Source organism: Anabrus simplex, chromosome 2 (assembly GCF_040414725.1).
Source record: "Anabrus simplex isolate iqAnaSimp1 chromosome 2, ASM4041472v1, whole genome shotgun sequence".
NCBI lineage: Eukaryota > Metazoa > Arthropoda > Insecta > Orthoptera > Tettigoniidae > Anabrus > Anabrus simplex.
This window is the reverse complement of record NC_090266.1, coordinates 944,132,542-944,146,002: the sequence shown is the minus strand read 5'-3', so window position 1 is coordinate 944,146,002 and position 13,461 is coordinate 944,132,542. Positions and strand designations below refer to the sequence as shown.

Sequence of the window (13,461 nt, the reverse complement as noted above, 5' to 3'; positions counted from 1 at the left end):
TGGAACAGGTAGATAATTTCAAGTATTTAGGATGTGTGTTCTCACAGGATGGTAATATAGTAAGTGAGATTGAATCAAGGTGCAGTAAAGCTAATGCAGTGAGTTCGCAGTTGCGATCAACATTGTTCTGTAAGAAGGAAGTCAGCTCCAGGAAGAAACTATATTTACGTCGGTCTGTTTTCAGACCAACTTTGCTTTACGGGAGTGAAAGCTGGGTGGACTCAGGATATCTTATTCATAAATTAGAAGTAACAGACATGAAAGTAGCGAGAATGATTGCTGGTACAAACAGGTGGGGAAAATGGCAGGAGGGTACTCGGAATGAGGAGATAAAGGCTAAGTTAAGAATGAACTCGATGGATGAAGCTGTACGCATAAATCGGCTTCGGTGGAGGGGTCATGTGTGTCGAGTGGAGGAGGTTAGGTTACCTACGATAATAATGGACTCTGTTATAGAGGGTAAGAGAAGTAGAGGGAGACCAAGAGGACGATGGTTAGACTCGGTTTCTGTCGATTTAAGGTTAAGAGGTAGAGAACTAAATGAGGCCACAGCACTAATTGCAAATAGAGGATTGTTGCGACGTTTAGTAAATTCACAGAGGCTTGCAGACTGAACGCGTAAAGGCATTACGGTGTATAATGATAATGAATGAATGAAGGATTACTATTATTATTATTGTTATTATTATTATTTTTTATTATTATTTTACAGTTTGCTTTACGTCGCACCGATACAGACGGGTCTTGTGGTGACGATGGGATAGGGAAGGGATAGGGAAGGGCTAGGAGTGGGAAGGAAGCAACCGTGGCCTTAATTAAGGTACAGCCCCAGCGTTTGACGATGGAAGTGGCCGTGGTATAAGGTAGCATTTTCCTGGTGTGAAAATCGGAAACCACGGAAAGCCATCTTCAGGGATGCCGACAGTGGGGTTCGAACCCACTATCTCCCGAATGCAAGCTCACAGCTGCGTGACCCTTGCCGCACGGCTAACTCGCTCAGTACATATATTATTATTATTATTATTATTATTATTATTATTATTATTATCATGTATAGGAGACGTCTCCCCTGGGGTTAGATTACATTTCAGACATTTTCTTTAGTGTCATCTGGTTGCGAAACATTGAACTCTATCCAGATTCCATTGCTATTGATTCAATTTTTCTAATCTGCCTGTAGCCTCCAATTTATAGACGGGTGTTGCCACCTAGGAACTAATACTTGAATTTTCAAGAGAGTAATGTGGTTGTGTCTTTGAGTTGGTGTATGTGATTGTATTTATATTAAGTTTCCTCTACCTATGCCCAATCAGCAGTCAGCCTGCCGTTAACTGGAGTAAGTAATTGACTTCTAATGTCTAACTGATTATTGTCTTTGGTGGCAATGTCAAGATAAATTAATGGATTCTTACAACACCGTGTAATCACTAAAATCTGTTGAACGACGGAGATCTTTCTAACCGCGCTATAATGTAAGGTTTAGAGTAGGAACTTACGACGTACGACCTTCACTATTTTTATGTCATCATCCGGGCTACTTCACCAATGAATGTGCTTCCTCAAAAGAAATGTAGGTGCCAAATTATAGCTACAAACTTTAAAGGAAGCACGATTGTCAACCCTCATTTCCCTTTTTTTCGAATTTTCTTTAACATAATTTAACAGTTTTCGGTTGTACTTTTCTCCCTTGCTCCTAGACGCATTTTAGTATGGGCTTGACTACGTCACCGGGCATTTGTGCCCCATTAGGTTTTAGTTTTATGTAGTTTCTCAGGGCCCTTTTCCTAAATTTAAATATGGCTTAATTCTAGGATGTAATGTATTACGGCCTGTTGTTGTGTGATCTCTGCTACTGTTTATTTCCTGGAATTGTACTCTTTAGTAAGTCGAGTTAAATTAACTTGTTAAAAAGCTAACGAGATTTTACACTGTGCCTTGTTTCTCTCATGAAAAGTGGGAATTTATAGTAAATTGTCCATTTAATATTTATAGCGTTCTGCGAGCATTAAGCGTGTTATTTCTTGTGAAGGTTTATGACTACTGTTATTTTTCTTTATCCTTGTAATAAAATTATATATATTTTTAAATTGTTGAAGAAAGAAGAAAAGCACCCGCAAGATCTAGATAGAAATATACCATTTTCCTGTTACCTTGATGCTCTTTTCTTCATTTGGTTCGTCCAGCCGTAAGGCCGTGCCGCTTTTCCTCCATCCCCGGTGTACCATAACAGTTATTATTAATGCTTAGATACAAACATTTTTCTCATATAACGTGCAATTTGTAATTACACATTTTATACGCATGGAATCTCAGTTACTTTTTATAATAATTATTTTCAAGTATGGAAAGACAAGTTGAAGCTGAGTTGGGAGGGGAACAGTTTGGCTTCAGAAGAAATGTACAAACAAGTGAAGCAATCCTGACTTTACATCAGTTCCTAGAAGATTGAATTAAGAAGGAAAAGCCCACGTACATGACATTCGTAGATCTAGAAAAGACATTCGATAATATTGATTGGACCAAGCTATTTAAGATTCTGTAGGTGATTAGGATCAGATACCGAGAAAGAAGAATTATCTAAAACCTGTAAAATCATCAGTCTGCAGTTATAGAAATCAAGCGCTATGGAAAATGAGCAGCAATCTAGAAAGGAGTGAGGCAAGGCTGAAGTTTGTTCCCTCTCCTTTTCAGTGTTTAACCCTTTGAGCGCCGCGTGCTGTTACGGTTTTCCTACCGTTGAGCACCAAGGCCATTTTCTGTTTTATGCAAGCTTTTGTTTGATCACTCACAGTTCAGTTGTTATTGTAGGTAGAAACTTGGAATTTTCGTAAGTTTTTTACTAATTTGATTGCCTATACGAATAAAGCCTTAGTCAGTTCATTTATGAAAATTAGTAAACATTTGGCAGCCAAAACCCAAAAATATTTATTAAAAATAAAACAGAACACAAGTTTAGCAATACAATTTAGGTGGAACAAATTTTTTTTATACACCGCAAACATATTTATTGAATAGTACAACCTATTATGAAGCTATATTGACAATTTCATTCATTTTGTACCTAAAATAAATCTGTAGTAAAAATAATTAATTTATATATACAAATGAGCCAAAAATACAAATCTAATTACACTCGTTTCGTTTATATATCAATACTTACTAAATACGGTACAAACGCCTTTTACATAACACTTACATAACATAATAATAATAATAATAATAATAATAATAATAATAATAATAATAATAATAATAATAATAATAATAATAACATTCAGTACAAGTATATTTTCCAAGACCTCTCAAACACACTTATGTTTTGTCCAGCACAATGGATATATAATCATTTTCAAAGCTAAAATGAACAAGTAAATGATCGAGAGCAACTAGACACAGAGCGGACAAGGTGTACAGCCGCGCCAAGTAAAGAGCGCCAATAAATATGCGTGCTGATTAGACTAATATACTGAAAGAATGGCCTTGAAAATAAACGAGGCTGTTTATTGCAAAAACAGTAAGTCATTAACCAACTATATTGGGAAAGTCTGAAAGGAAATGACTGTTACTTTTAATAATAAAAAATAAATACTGAACGTCCTTTTAAAAGGACGTTGGCATTTTTCAAATGAAAACCAAAGTGGCTTCCAAAAGGACGTTGGCTCTTAGAGGGTTAAGTAGAACACGCTGTAAAGAAAACCAAAGAACTATTTTAGAAATGGAATCAAATTCAAGGAAAGGAAATCAAAACTCCGAGACATACCGATGATATTATCTGATCTGAGTCTGCAAAGGATCTGTAGAAATTGCTGAATGGTATGGACACAGTCGTGGAGAAGGGATACAAGATGAAAATAAATACATCCGAAACAAATGTAAGGGAGTGCAGTCGAACGAATTCAGGCGATGGAGGAAATATTAGATTATGAAATGAAGTCTTAAAGGAAGTAGATGGATATTGTTACCTGGGTTGTAGAATTACTAACGATGGCAGATTAAAGGAGGATACTACACATCTTAAGACACCCAGGACTTGTTCAGTTAGTTTTTGAGGGAAGTGTACGTGGTAAGAACGGCAAGGGTAGACCAAGATATGAATATGACAAACAGATTAGAGTAGATGTTGGATGTGTTAATTTGCACAGGGTAGGGTGGTGTGGAGCGCCGCACAAACCACTTTATAGACTGATTACGCAAACATCAACAACAACGACGAGGATGGTAATTTTAAGCTAACCGACCTGGAAATATCTGTATGTTGTTAATATATGCTGTAATTTACATAGAAAAGCAGATTTTCTCGATAATTGTGTTATATTTAAACACTGGATAATCTTAAAAAATAGTAGCTTGGATACGTGCAGTGTGTTATGAATTGGAAGATCTACGACCATAAATGGTCCCTTTTTAAAAACCGCGGAATTACCAAACTGAATAATATCGTCCGAGCAAAAGGAAATGGAGTTAGAAGGAAAGCCATCATCGACAGGGGCTGCGTAGACTGACCCGCTTAGTATTGTGGTTTAACATGTTGCCTACACGATTTAACTCACGGGGATTGCGTAAGAGTTCTACTGCACAATCGTTTGGTATTTCTGCGGTTTAAAAAAAAAGCGACCATTTATGGCCGTAGATCTTTCAATTCATGGCACACTGCACGTATCCAAGCCACTATTTTTTGTGCTCGCTTCGGCGGTACATATTCTAAAATTGTAACGATACAGAGAAGATTAGCATGGCCCCTGCGCAAGGGGTGTGTGTGTGTGTGTTATGAATTGGAAGATCTACGGCCATAAATGGTCGCTTTTTTAAACCGCAGAATTACCAAACGATTGTGCAGTAGAACTCTTACGCAATCCCCGTGAGTTAAATCGTGTAGGCAACATGTTAAACCATGGTACTAAGCGGGTCAGTCTACGCAGCCCCTGTCGATGATGGCTTTCCTTCTAACTCCATTTCCTTTTGCTCGGACGATATTATTCAGTTTGTAATGCCGAGCGAGTTGGCCGTGCGGTTAGTCTTGCATAGATGTGAGCTTGCATTCCGGAGATGGTGGGTTCCATACCACATTGTCGGCAGCCCTCAAGATGGTTTTCTGTGTTTTCCTTTTTTCACACCAGACAAATGCTGGGGCTGTACATTAATTAAGGCCACGATTGCTTCCTTCCCAATCCTACGCTTTATCCGTCCTTTTGTCGCCGAATACCCTCTATGTTAGTGCGATTTTAAACCACTAGCAAAAAAGAAAAAAAATATATATAGATAGTAGTGGTTAGTTCATAGCAAGCTGAACTGCATACTCTTGATATTTGTAGTTTTCAATAATTATTATGCACCTGAAGAGAGCGTTTATACTGTGTAGAATATGTTTTTTAAAAATTTTGTTTTAGGTCACATCGACACAGACAGGTCTTACGGCGATGGGATAGGAAAGTGCTGGTAATGGGAAAGAAGCGACCATGGCCTTAATTAAGATACAGCCACACATTTGCCTAGTGTGACAAAGGGAAACCACGAAAAACTATCTTCAGGGCTGACGGCAGGTGGGTTCGAACCCACTACCTCCCGAATGCAAGATGACAGTTACGTGATAAAAATAGGTTTGGAGCCCGACGTATCATAACGAATTAGCTGCAATTTGAAAATGAACATAGAAAATGCTGACGTAATAACATTAGTGGATGAAGAATGTCAATGAATGTCACAGTGAAATGAGTCTACCTCCTACTCGGGGGACTCGGAATTGATTCTCGGCCAGTCCAATGATCTCAGTTCTAGACTGATGGCTGGAATAGGGTTCATTCCGCCTCGTGAGAACAACTGAGCGGCCGTCTGATACGATAGGTAGCGGTTCCGTTCAAGAAAGCCAAACCATACGGCAAGAATGTCGTCACGCTGATGATATGGCGTATGTCTTGAGAAGCCCAAGATTTTCTGGGAGGAAGCAAGTTTCAGGAGTCTATGGAGAACACTAAGCACGCTTCTTACGCCACACAGTACACTGAGAGCGATAACATTGGATAACTCGCTGTGACGTCTCGGTCAATTGGACGAGTCTGGAGGTGGTTTGGCTTTCCATTTAAAGCGAATAGCATAGAAGTGTGTTCAGACGGGAGGAAAGCTGGTAGGAGGTCTGATTTACCTCGGTCAACCCACGAGGCAGATCTGCCATTTCATTTGAGCCGGAGCCTTCGATTTATGGTGTATGGGAAACATCTGCGACTTTCTGCTCGTAATTTATTGAATGCAGTAATTCTGGTGCATATTTATGTCTACCTGGAGCAAGTCATGGGTCTGGGAGTATTTCACCGGGCAAGTTGGGCATGCGGTTAGAGTCGCGCATCTGTGAGCTTGCATCCGGGAGATAGTGCGTTCGAATCCCACTGTCGGCAGCCCTGAAGATGGTTTTCCGTGGTTTCCCATTTTCACACCAGGCAAATGCGGGGGCTGTACCTTAATTAAGGCCACGGCCACTTCCTTCCCACTCCTAGGCCTTCCCATCCCATCGTCACCATAAGGCCTATCTGTGTCGGTGCGACGTAAAGCAAGTGGTAGGGAGTATTTCCCAGAAGTCCCGAAGATAAAGTGTAATGTAATATCTGTGACAAGAGCAAAAATACATCAGGCATTTCATGAGCCATGAGGTGCTAGGAATATGACCAGAAAGAAGACCTTGCACTTGCAATCATTTACTGTTCTATCATTAATTTAAAGTAAGTATAGGGATTCATAGAAAAACATAGACTACTAGATTCAGCAATTGAGAACTGCCATGATCGGGGATCGAACCAACCAATTTTGATCACCTAGTCGTCACATGTACAAACCTATTCTGTTTAACACGTTGTTATTATCAGCTTTACAGCAAGTTAATGCTATAAATATAAACTAAAGAACTTCAGTTTCAATCTGAAAGAGCCTTTCTGAAAACTGGAAATGACTTGGGAATAGTTGGGGGAATGTACAGTACATATCACTAAGGATATGGCTACAAATCTGTAAAAATCTACAAGGACTAAATTCTTGGCACATGTTTTAACAATTTATAAAGCATTCCCTCTTTGAATTTCTCCCCCTTTCCTGTGACCATCGGGCTCTATTGCCTCCGTTTTGCTCTATGCAAAAGATTTGAAATCAGCTGTACTTCGTGTCGTTTTAGAACGATGCGCTGAAAATTGTATATGAAATTGTTGGAAGTTGGGTCTAAGGCAGTCGGATGGGTTGTTTGCGGCTTGCCACTATATTTTTAAAATATACAATAATATAGTAGATGCTTCATTATTTTAGGCAGGTTATCACCGTGGTGTAATAGTAGCGTGCCTGCATCTTACCAGTTGGCGCCGGTTCTTTTCTAGGTCTGTCCAGGGATTTTAATTCTGGACTGAGATATTGAACAAGTTTACTCATCCACGTGATACCAACGGAGGGGCTGTATAATAAGAGATACAGCGAGCTTAGTCAAGAACGCCAAGCTATTCAGCTGAGGACGTCGTCACGCTGGTCATGTGGTACTCTAGTGTCTGCAGGCCTTCAGGATAGGCAACGATCGTCTTCTAGATCAAGGTCTGTTGCGCCACGGGTCTGATATGGTCAATTATTCTGGCTTGGGGACTGGGCGTTTATGTCCGTCTTAATATACACCTCTTCAACCACGTACAACACAACACACCACACTACCAACCACTACAGAAAGATATCCCTTCACGAAGGGTTGTTGACATGAAGGGCATCCAGCTGTAGAACTGGGCCAAATCTACATGAAGTGACGACCACAACAAACTGGGAAAAGGGTTAGAAATGAGAAGGAGAAGAAGAAAAAGAAGAAGAAGACCGAGGGTTGAGGCGGGTTTCACTCAACTTCGTGAGATCCACCGAGGAGCTGTCTGCCATGAAGACAATCGGCGCAATCACGAATGCAGAGTAATTAGACCGAAATTTTTGTCACGAAACCATGTGGTACTCGAATATGTCCAAGCCAAATGGCTGGGTGGCAGCCGTCTTGGTAAGCCAAGGCCAAGAATTGGCTGTATGTGCCACGAGTTTTTATTTTAGGGTTATGGGACTTCTTCGGTCAAGTATCTCGCACATATGGTTGTTGTAGGAACAGCCAAGTTGGAATTATTTGGGCCTAAAATCGGTATAAGTTAGATATCCCGGGACTTAAACGAAAATATTTTCTCACAATTTCTCCTAAGTGAGTGAAGGCAAATCTTGGGATAAATCTACAGTAAACGCCGAAATCACCGGTCATCTTCCCTATTTTACCGCGATGGGTATGCTTATTGCGTTCCAATATGAAGGGTGTTAAAGATGTAACGAATGGTATGCTGGGCACAGGATAGCTAGATCACGACCTTATAAGGAATAGAGGACTCAACTACTCCTTGGAGATCTTCCACACTGAGGCCAAAATTGAGGAAAAGTGGCGTTTTAGCTTATCTAACGTCCGAAATTTGAAAAGACCTAAATATTGTATCACATATTTTAGCCTTCAAAATTCGCCATGAGACGTCTTCTACGTGAAAGGGGTACCGATTTGACAACTCGTGTAATAAAACAAAATATTCGTATAAGAGTTGTTTGACGTCTAAGACATGGGACATTGTGATCAACGGCCCGGTCTTCCTAGAGTGTGTGAGTTTGAAGGACTGGAATACAGCAAATGTTAATCACACATAGGTGGTGCCCAGTTTTGATTCCGTAATGGATTGGGCACCAGAAGGCATTGCTGGGATGCAGGTTTTTGTGCAAAAATGAGTATATATGTCTGTGGATGTATACGCTTGTTATATCAATTACGAAAGAAGCTTTGGAACATGTGAAACATGGAACATTGCCAACCTATATTGGAATCAGACCGCATCAGTTAAGTTTGTTAACACCAATACCTGTGCTACTGAAATAAAGCAAGGAGTGAGACAAGGCTGTGTTTTGTTCCCACTCCCCTTCAATATATACTCTGAAAGGGCATTTTCTGAAGCACAGGAAGGAAAAGAGGATGCATCATTGTTAATGAGACCACAATAAATAATCTGCGATATGCATATGGTACTGTTCTGCTTGCAACAAGTGTTGAAGATCTGCAAACATTATTAAACTGTGTTGTCGAACACAGTGCTACAGCAGGTCTGCGTTTAAACACGGAAAAACCAATGTAATGGTAATAAGCAACCATATCATTCAATCTGTTAACTTGACGGTAGTCGGCGCGTTACTGGAGAAAGTTCAACCCTTTAAGTATTTCGGCTGCATACTTGATAACAGCTGGAACAATACTGTTGAAATTAGGTCCCGGATTGAACAGGAAAGGACTGCACCAGAGACTTTAATATTAATCTCCCTCTCTGTTTACTTCGGTGTTATTCTCTATCTTACGTTATGGTGCTGAGACATGGACCATAACAGAGCATACCACCAAAAAACTTCCATCATTTGAGATGTGGGGCTACCGATGCCTGCTCAGAATATCATGCGTTGATGGAATATGTAATACTGAGGTACCCCAACACCTGAACAAAGAGCTAGTGGTCATGCATAAATTCATGAAGAAGACTTTTGAGTACTTTGGCCAAATCATTCGAAATGATAAGTAGCCTATAAACACTTTTCAGCTTATCTTACAAGCTAAAATTGAAGGAAGGAGAATATCTTGGCTACGGAATCTACGAGAATGGTATGGACTCAGTACACCCACTCCTTTTTTTTTACAATTTGTTTTACGTCGCACCGACACTGATAGGTCTTTTGGCGACGATGGGATAGGAAAGGGCTAGGAATGGGAAGGAAGCGGTCGTGGCCTTAATTAAGGTACAGCGCCAGCATTTTCCTGGTGTGAAAATGGCAAACCACGGAAAGCGATCTTCAGGGCTGCCGACAGTGGGGTTCGAGCCGACTATCTCCCGTTTACTGGATACTGGCCGCACTTAAGCGACTGCAGCTATCGAGCTCGGTAATCCAGACGGATACTAGGATAGTACCAATCCACGCAAGTTTTCGCTGTGGAATCTAAACATAATGGCAGGATGTTTACCTCAATTTTGCAAGCGTAATGAACAACATAAAAACAAATCCATCGCCGTTCAGACCATGGAGGCCTCTAAGTAGGATAGAGTAGTTCGCTTTATGCCTCGCTGCCTTTGCCCTCAGGAATCTACCTGATACTGAGTTTTGCTGATGGCCAAGTGAACTCCAGGGCTGTGTTCCTTTCCAGAAGTGGAAGCCCCGTTTTCAAATTTCTCAATTCAACCTTCGGACGGGGAATCGAACCCACTTTCTTCTGGGTGAACTGAGGATGCCATTACCACCTCGGCTACTCTTTGAAATGTACGTAGTCTTTCCTAGGTCCTTAGTGGTTGGTTTCATTGTACAATTTTTGAGATCGCCAGCCTTCCAGAGCGATCAGCGTCTTTTAATCAGAAATTGCAGACTTTGTTTCTTATAAATCGCTCTTAAACCGTTCGTTCATGATCATCACTCCGTCTATTGAGTTTCTTCTCCGGGTTGAATCATATTGTTGTTTTATGGACATTATGATATGAACAGGTTGCCGACATTCTGAATACATTGCAGTACATTTTGTCAAGGCGACTGACATACTTTTACTCGATCCGACGTAGTCAGTCTCACTAGGAGGCTAAAATCAACTTCGAACGTGGTCACTGTGCCTCGCCTGAAATACAATAGTATCTCCTTCCCCCCAGCTACCACAAGCCCCGGGGGATACACTGAAACATCTGGAACATACCTCTCGCTCGACGGTCAACTAGGAGTTACCGGTGCAGTTATGCAACCTGTATTTTCACGGTCTGATCTGCATGTTGGTAATCTATACAATATATATATTATAATAATTACCCAATAATTTTTGATTTTGTAGCCTTCCTCTAAATTCATATGGTTCGGGTATTTCTTGTAACTAATGCCTCTCGAATTTTTATTTGAAGATTCCCTGGAAGAACTCCTAAAATATTGCTTCTCTCTCATGAAATTTCGTGCTTTGTTCGCTGGAATGCTTAGCTAAAGCTGAAATTTCCGTGATTTTATCCTTGGTGTGACGGATATGTTCTTTAAGTCTGGTAGAAATCATGTGCTTTGTTTCACCTACCTTCCCAGTCGTGGCCCTTTTCTACCCCATTGTTGCCGAAAGCCTAGATGAGTTGGCTCGACGTTAGATACATAACAGAGGGAATGTTTACTAATTTGACAACCATTACTGTACATTCAACATGGTTTTTCGAATATCCTCTTTATAAGCCAGAACAATCAGGAGTTTTATGTATTTGTTAAGTTTATGGTCATAAGCCATTACGACCTATTTTCTGTTTCAAAATCTTACATACATTGAACGGTATTTGAATAGAGGTCGCCTTGGGCAAGGAAATTATGTGGAACTATACATTCAGCCAACGTAAACGAAAGGTCAGTAAAGCTTTTTATAGGTTCATACAACCACCTGGTTAATGATTCAATGGATGATTTAGGACTGAAATTCAACATCTGGTCACAGAAACGATAATGACTAGGGAGTAGATTTAAAAAAGAATTCAACCCTTTTTTCAATGGTAATAAAAATATTTCTTTGCAAAAACATCAGAAACGTGATTAATTAAAGCCTGAACATAAAAAGTGGACACTGGTTTGGGATACAAAGACAGTACTTAAAATTGGTCACGTGATGCTCGATTCTACAACAACAGTTGTCAATTTACGTTCTGAGATGTATGTTTGTTAAGCCAGTACACATGACTACCGTAATGCTAAAGTCAATGAATTTCCAAACATGATCTATGGAAACTCTCTTAGGACAGTTGTTAGCTGCAGAAAACGGACAAATGCCCATGAAATGAAATTAAGAACAGAAAACTGATAAGATTAATTATGAAAGTGGATAACTGCTCTTATTAATTTCAGAAATTCAGAAGTTTAAATTAAAGGATGGTGGTTAGACCGTTATTTACTTTGTTTCTAAACGTTTGAATCAGTAAGTACCAAATACATAGTATTTGTAGTGCAGATGGTAAAATGTCTGTTCTGAAATATCCTAGAGCATTCTGATGTCCATCTATAATCCTAAGATAGTCAGAAAAGGAATTGACACCTTCTATGCATTGTAGGAAGGTTAGAGTGAATTAGAAATGTTTGAAACATTTGAAAATTGCCGTGCTTCACTCTATTTTGTCGAAAGAATTCTGTGTTGAGTCACCATAAGCAGAAATTATTAATGTGAGTACTGCTCGATATAACTTAATAGATAATAATGTTATTGGTTTTACATAACATTAACTACTATTATTTTCGGGACCGAGCTCGATAGCTGCAGTCGCTTAAGTGCGGCCAGTATCCAGTATTCGGGAGACGGTGGGTTCGAACTCCACTGTCGGCAGCCCTGAAGATGGTTTTCCGTGGTTTCCCATTTTCACGCCAGGAAAATGCTGGGGCTGTACCTTAATTAAGGCCACGGCCGCTTCCTTCCCGTTCCTAGACCTTTCCTGTCCCATCGTCGTCGTAAGACCTATCTGTGTCGGTGCGACGTAAAGCAAATAGCAAAAATTATTTTCTGAGACACCGAGGCGCTGGAGTTTTGTCCCACAGGATTTCTTTTTCGCGATGGTAAATGTTACGGGCACGCAACTGGTCTTATTGAGCACTTCAAATACCACCGGACTGAGCCAGGATCGAACCCGCTTACTTGGGTTGAGAAAATCAGCGCACTTCAGTCTGAGGTACTCAGCCCGGCAAATGAATAGAGGGAATACAGTGTGGAGTCGTTGACCATGCTTCTTTCTCTCTAATATTTAATATTTACTGCATAGCAATGTATAGGGGAAACAGAACACCCGCTACAACGTGACCATTGAATGGTTTTATTCAAAAGTAATCACCAAAAGCGTTAATACATGCATCCCACTGGGAGATGAGACGATCAATTCCAGTTTTGTAGAAAGAGGCAGGTCGCTGACGGATCCACAACCGCACCCATTCTTGCACTTCCACGACCGAATGAAATCGACGTCCACGAATGTCTTTCTTCAGGTCGCCAAAAATGTGAAAATCACAAGGTGAAATTGCCCAGGATGTACGGCGGATCGCTGAAGCGTAAGAGTAATGGCTCGATGGGCCTGTCCTGGGCTCGAATCGTCTTGCAGTGTTGAGCGCCCTTCTCGGAATCTCCTATGACACTCGTCACGGATATGCAGTGTTCGCCGTACACAGCAGACATGTGACGATGAGTTTCGTCTATCTAACTCCCTCAGCCACCAGAAAACGAACCACACTACTCTGCTCTTCTTTGCTTCCCTCCATTTCTACAGCTGAATGAACACACTAAACTATTCCGCGCACCAACAAAGACATAACCCAACAACTGCGTGTGGCTGTGAGTTGTCTCTATGCAGTTCTCCAACCACAGTGATGACAGTATCGATACGTAACAACAGTGCTGCCACTTTTCGCGCGGAATGTGTG

General features: G+C 40.6%; 1 protein-coding gene and 1 pseudogene across 1 annotated transcript in view; one reads left to right on the top strand and one right to left on the bottom strand.

Annotated features, from left to right (window-relative positions):
- The window catches only part of LOC136863748 (glycine receptor subunit alpha-4-like), a 185,396-nt gene that overhangs the window by 124,886 nt on the left and 47,049 nt on the right, over window positions 1-13,461 (bottom strand). The window lies entirely within an intron of this gene.
- On the top strand, window positions 4,678-4,749 carry LOC136865062 (U6 spliceosomal RNA; annotated as a pseudogene).